At 43.2% G+C, this 6752-nt stretch overlaps 1 long non-coding RNA gene across 1 annotated transcript; it reads left to right on the forward strand.

Annotated features, from left to right (window-relative positions):
- The first annotated feature begins 2138 nt into the window (after positions 1–2138).
- Positions 2139–4199, forward strand: LOC107044275. Its single transcript, XR_001461323.1, has 3 exons — positions 2139–2225; positions 2290–2412; positions 4169–4199. It is a non-coding gene; the product is annotated as an uncharacterized LOC107044275 (long non-coding RNA).
- Positions 4200–6752: the final 2553 nt, after the last annotated feature.

Below are 6752 nucleotides of genomic sequence, written 5' to 3' on the forward strand. Positions count from 1 at the left end.
ATATATATATATATATATATATATATATATATATATATATATATTTATTTATATATTCCCGGGAGTGGAGTTCTTGTTTTATAAAAAAACATGCGATCAGAAGGGACCGCGGCGGATCTAAGTGCATGAGGAGGTAGAGCAAGGTATGAGCGTCATTTTCCATCTGAACATAGCGACCGTGCGTAACCCGACCAGGCAGCATATTACAGCATTGCGCCAGTTGAAAATTGTGAATACACACCCACAATTAACAACTTTTTGGGAGCCTTGAACAGCCACCTCCACGTGGTGCTCCCGGGTCATGCCAAGAGCTGTTCGGTTTTGAAGTTATAATTCATACATTTGAATTATACTTCAAAACATCGCAGTGTCATCGAACTGTCCCTTAAACATATATATATATATATATGTTAATGTGCTGTCTTTTGTCCATAGGATACTGATGAGGCAAGAGGAGAGGAGATCGCAGTGCCTCCTGAAGCCATGTCCATTCCAAGAGACACTGATCACGACCATCAGATGAGTCCTGCTCCGAATTTTCCCAGTGATGAAGAGACGAGAGCTGCCGTGGCCCATATTCTGAATGTAAATATCATTCAATAAAATTTCATTCCACAGAAATAATTGGAATACTTTTTACAATTGGATACGAATGCTGGACACAATGATGATTCCAATCTCATCATACTTAATGAACCGGTGACCATCAGCCAGGAATCTCACAACCCCTCTTGCTCTGGGACATTACCAACACTCTCTGCCAAGGTGAAATTCGTGTAACTATTTTCTTCACTCATGAGCATCATGTAATCATTATTGACATATTACTTATAAGGATATTTTTCCGGGTTGTTCACCCAGGAAAATCCAAACTACTTTTTTGCCGTCTCTATCACTCAATAGTCGGGCGCCAGCCGAACCTTCACGGGAGGTTCGACGAAAACCGGCCTCTGAGGCAAACTCGTCCACTCAGAGGACTTTTTGGGCTGGACAATGGGTTGCCTAGCTAACATCAGCGTGATACGGTAGAGTGGGCGAGGTCCACCAGGAGTATTACCGTCATATTCCACGGCCTTTGCAAGCCGAGGATTATGCCTCGCGGCATAAGTTCCCTACTGAATGGGATTGATCTTTCCTCTGGAGGGTCTCTCGACCCCTCCGGCATACTTCCTCTCTCCGAGTATTTCTACTCGGGAGAGTTTCCGAACTATTTGCCATTCAGCCGGGACTCCTCAGAGCCTGGGACGTGGAGAGGCTGATCTGACCAGGGTGGAACTACGTTACCCACGCTACGACCACCCACTCTCTCCACCATCAGTTACCGCTTTGGTCATCGCGCGTCACTGCCTCCGGGTAGTACTAAACCGTCGGCGTATGGTCGGACCGACAGGAGGATTTCTCGACTCCAGGCCCACGGGCCCATACGCCTCGAATCGTTCCGCCGAGACTAGATGACGCCGAACACGACGAAGTCGTCACCTCGCGTTCCGAAATAACTCAGATTTACGCGCGGGGGATGCAGGGGCATCCCCCTATATTCGCCGTTACAGTTATGCACCGGGCTACGCTGAGTAAACTCCTTACCATGGCTTCTTCAGCCATCCACCACTTCCAGCACACCGAGAGATTATTTCAACCTCTCGGTTCAAGCGCTCGCGTGCGACTCACTCGGAATCTTACTAGGGCCTTGCCTCCTAGTCTGGATATCTCGGCGACGATAGGTCATTCCGTTACCCTATCCCCACCAATCAATCCGACGGGATCACGGAGGTACCAGTCCTTTCACCTGGCCGTTGGTCCCTAGCCTACTTCGACATAGCCTGTAGAATCGCCCAGTTGGACGGCCTGTACGTCGGCCCCGTTTCCCCTAGCACATGCTGGGCGAATTCTAATACGGCGATAGTCTAGTAACGTCCTCCAGACCTTCAGGGGTCGCGGTTTCACCCATAACCGCTATGCCTTAGGTCTTTCATTGGCTTGTGGTTTATCTCACCTAGTCCCGGCTTTCTTCAGCCGCTTCTAGGTGTCACTACTTATCTCTCTTCAACAATTTTGAGAGTTCACTCATCTTTTTAAGGGGATTTCAACCCGTAACGAGAAAATCTCGTTACATACTTTAGGATTGGTTGACCAGAGACAAGACTGACATCATTCCGAGTCGAGGAGAGGTCTTTCGTGTTCCAGATTTGATCACATTGCTAGGGGTAAATTGGCTTAATGACGTTGTAAGTATATGAAGTCCACCCAGAAAGAAGAAAATTTCTATAACGTACGTTTTTCTTGTTACAGATCATAAATAAATATCTGAACCTTATCGTGGAAAGAAGTGGGGTGGCCGTATATGCATTCAGCACTTTCTTCTACAATAGACTTGTGGAGTCCTACAGTAATATCAGCAGATGGACTAAAAATGTGAGTTGTTACTTTGTGACATTGTCTGGTATTTCTAAAATATCAGGCAATGTGAAAAGGTGCGTGTTGAGACAACAAGTGACAATCGACGTGAATTCTTTAACCTCTCAAATATTCAAAATATCTATATTCCGGTTATGTCAGTAAACTCGAGATGATCCTCAATAATAAGGGAAATAATTCGTAAACAACTCTTTCCTGAGAACTCTCCACCCTTCAGAAGCACGCAGTGCCATGTACACCGTTACCTATTTGTTGTCCGGTGTGCTCGTGCTTGATCTAATTTAATTACTGTATTGTGGGGAAGAGGATATTATTCAGTAAAGAGAAAGATTATCGAGTTACTGAACAGTCTGTATTCTAAAGAAATGGAACTTGACTAATTTTATAAACAGAAAAACAAATGATTTTGCTACTGGCGGGTCGTCACCCAAAATAATAATAATAGAAATGAAATAAGGCTATCGTTCAATAAGAAAAATGAAAGAAAGAAGAATAATCAAAAATAATACTAATATTAATAATAATAATACAAAATGCCGGAAACTCCGGTCCACACTACTCGATACAATCCAAAAGAATTAGGAAGCAAAGATATCTGTTGACTTGCTATCCGGAAAAACACCGGCGAGGTTCAGTTGTTCATTTATTAATTCTCCAAGGACAAATATATGGTGAGCAGGGCCGTAGACACTGCCTGGGCTTCCACAACGCCTCTTACCCGCGATACTAGCCGAGATATGTCCTCTCTCTCCATGTACCTCCGGAGAACAACAATACAAAGGAAACGAAAATAAAATAATAATTACAATTAATAATATCACAATATTATCGGTAGCTCAGACGCTCGTAACGCTTACAATAAATTATTGTAGTTCACTCCGGTAAGCACCGACTCGACGGTCATGTGGTTTTATCAAGATGGAGTCGATAGTCTCCGTTCGCAACGAGATTCCTCCTGCCAGAGAAGCTGACAGGAGCTTCAATGAGCTCCAAAATGCTCTGGTACTCGCTAACGACCCCGTCGCACCAATGACAATATTTTATATAAGCACACTCACTCTAATCACTTGTCCTGACCCAATATTACGCCTCGACTCCGTCCCTCGCCACGTGTTCGCTCAATGAATAAAATATTCGCCGGGAGATTCGCCTGGATATTTGCCGCCTATATTTCGCCTCGAAATTGCCCTCAGTCGCCTCAAAAACCTCCGGATAAGATCCGGAGAACCTTGTTCCCACCTCCGTTTCCGAGTTTGCACGAAAAGCTTCTTAATTGGACCCACACAATAGATACGAAAATTAGAGAAACTTAAAGTGATGCAAAGCGATTGACAGTAGAGATGGAAGTAATGATGGAGAAGGCGGAAGTAATAATCACCCTCTCCGTCTCAGGCTATCTCGCTCCATTTCTCTCGGGCCTTGACATTGGCCCGGATTTGAATTATTGGCCAATCCTGGCCCCAATTATATAATATCGCCGGCCACGTGCTATGCGATGGCGCCTCCTATTCCTTCAAGTGTGGATCTCCGGTGTCAGGTGGTATCGGACGTCTTTCCGGTATTGCCAATTGTCTCGTGCATGAGTCGATTGTGTTGTGCGTGTCACTGAGTAGGTTGGGTGGGTCCGGAACATGCTGCGCCCTCGTGAGATATTCTTTTGGGTTCGCAGGAGATCTGAATTCTTCCGGTAATGCCACGTGTTTGTGACTCGAGTGCGGAGAGGTAACTGTGACGTTTTTGCTCTTTTTTACAGCTTCTGGTCGTCGTGATCTATTTTATCTCAGGCTGATGATGGTTCCCTCCGGTGCCGGATGACTTCTCGGTGATGGTGAAGTGAGTCAGGACTCCTCGTTATCACTCGGAACCGACTCATTCGGTAATCTCATTCATAACCTCTACGCTAGCGACCGGTGTATATGAGCATCGATAATCATTAATTGTTATTGTTTCCCCCCACACGTCCAATCGAGGACACAAACGAACCCACGTCGTCACAACTTCATGGGCCAATTAATATCGCATATCATACGTCTGATACTTACTTCGTCTGTTTTTCATCCCAGGTGGACATTTGCAGCAAGGAATTATTATTAATACAGATACTGCAGCATAGTCACTGGTATCTTTGTGTAATTCGGCTGAAAGGGAAGCTAATTGTGTGTTACGACAGCCTGGGTGGCTCGCATACCTCGGCGATGCAAGTAGGTTCATCGTGGTTAATATTATTTTCAGAACACATTCTATGGAATATCTATTCCAACTCTTCAATAATTCTACTGCAGTTCTAGGTATATAATAATCATACTTCCTTTTTCACGCGGATACTGACTATTAAATTTTGTTTTATACAATAGTCAATAGATTTGCATCCATATATGCCAATTATGAGCTGGACATTTCCCTCGTAATAATTATTGGGCATTAATTTGCTATTTTTTCTGATTAATTACAACAATAGACATTTTTAAAAGACCTTAGGAAATTTCTTGAATAGTTTATTGAGAAAAATCGTACATAATTCATACAGTCAATCGCAATCCATTACTGTTATTTTTATGGCATATAAATTGAGAAATCATCTAGAAAAGTTACAGTAATTCCATAATTCGAATAGAACAAGGGTAGAGTTGTTATAGAGGGGCAAGAGAAAGTTGATGTAATGTAATGCAAAGTGCTTTAAGTATTGTTTTAAAAGTATAGGCAAAACATTCACTTTCTAAATATATATGAGATTATTGAATATTTGGTAATAAGTCTAATTTTTCATTTACCAGTGAATCGTTCAATATCTGAGTGTTGAGTACGATAAAAGACATCAGTCCTTCTCTCACACAGAGTGGGCAACGATAGATATTGATGTAAGTATTGTTTGTCTTAATTTATATTTTGGTAACGGAAGAACTATCCATGACGTTCATTCATCAAAAATACTAATCAACAGAACATTCTTCTTCAAAACAATGGCTGGGATTGTGGGGTTTTCGTCTGCTCATACGCTGAGTACTTGACAAGACGAGCACTTTTCATCTGCACTGTTGGCGTTATGCCGGAAATTCGAGAAAGAATGATGGATGAACTTGTTCCATCACATTTAACACGTCCCCCATCTGAAGTTTCACTCCCACCACTGGTTGATAGAGGCGACAATGTTCCAGAACGTCCAATCACCTTGGTGAGTCCAGTGGTTTTATCATTGAAGAGCCTTCACCCCTAGAATTAATGGCTTTCCATTAATTGAGTTCCACATTTCTTCTGTACTGAATTATGAGCAAACCATTTTATTTTTTATTGCGTTTCCCATTATTGCTTCCAGAATAAACTGACTTGGCTTCTGACGGACAAAAAGAAGATCAATGAAATTGTCATTTGTAACGAACATGTGGGGATGTTCATTAGAGACACCACCCGGACCTGAGAACATCCACTTCCGGCGACATTCGGAAACGGATCGTCAGTAGAGAGAGAGAAAGAGAAATTAGGGTTTTGCTTCCCACTCCGCTGTGGTCATTTTTCCGATTATCCCTGGAATAATCGAGTCATGTTTTTCCGTTTAAGCGGAGTTATTTTTCGTTGCTTCGCACTTCCGTTTAGTAATTTTGCGGTTTCGTTTCGTTTTTTGACTAATAAAGATCTGAAATTATCCGTTTTTGAGGGCTCATAGGGTTATCGTGAAGAAGGGCCAAATTTTAGAGTCATCCGATAACCTTTATGGGATTGTTAATCTTACGGTAAATCGTTAGGTCCGGCTGAAATGCCGGCGCTCCAAATTATGATGGATTTTACGGTGGTTGACTGGTTACGTTTCAGTTTTTCGGTGGAAGGTCACGTGGAACAAGTGCAACCCTTGTATCCCGTGAATTGCCAGGTTCCTTAGAGTTTTGGAAAGTTGAGAGAATTAGTTAGGAGTATCGGTCTTTTAACCCCATGAATCCAGGAGAACCGACGTGTAGAAGGCGCAAAAAATCCACGGTAATTTTCCGAACGTCCACTAGTTCGGCCCAGGTTAATCATCAGTCAATTTTATAAAGTTACGTGTAGAATAATTAGAGGTGAGTATTTTTCGCGTTTGAATTCCCCGAAATCATTCCGTGGTGCCATCGAAGCCAACGCTTGATGTGCCAAAATCTCCGCCAATCAGAGCCCGCCTCTGTTGGCCGGAATTCGCGCTGTGGTTAGTGCCCGTGACACTGACCCAGGGCAGTTAGTTCCGCGTTGACCGTCCCAAACCATTAGTCGCGTGTGAATTTTTGTGTGCCCATATTACGCAACTGCGCACTTGGATTATTGCCAAGTTATCCTGTAGCTGTAAGAATCCAGGATGGTCCGAAAAGGGAAGA

This window comes from Diachasma alloeum, unplaced genomic scaffold (genome assembly GCF_001412515.2).
Source record: "Diachasma alloeum isolate Michigan unplaced genomic scaffold, Dall2.0 Dall_scaffold_00708, whole genome shotgun sequence".
Lineage (NCBI taxonomy): Eukaryota > Metazoa > Arthropoda > Insecta > Hymenoptera > Braconidae > Diachasma > Diachasma alloeum.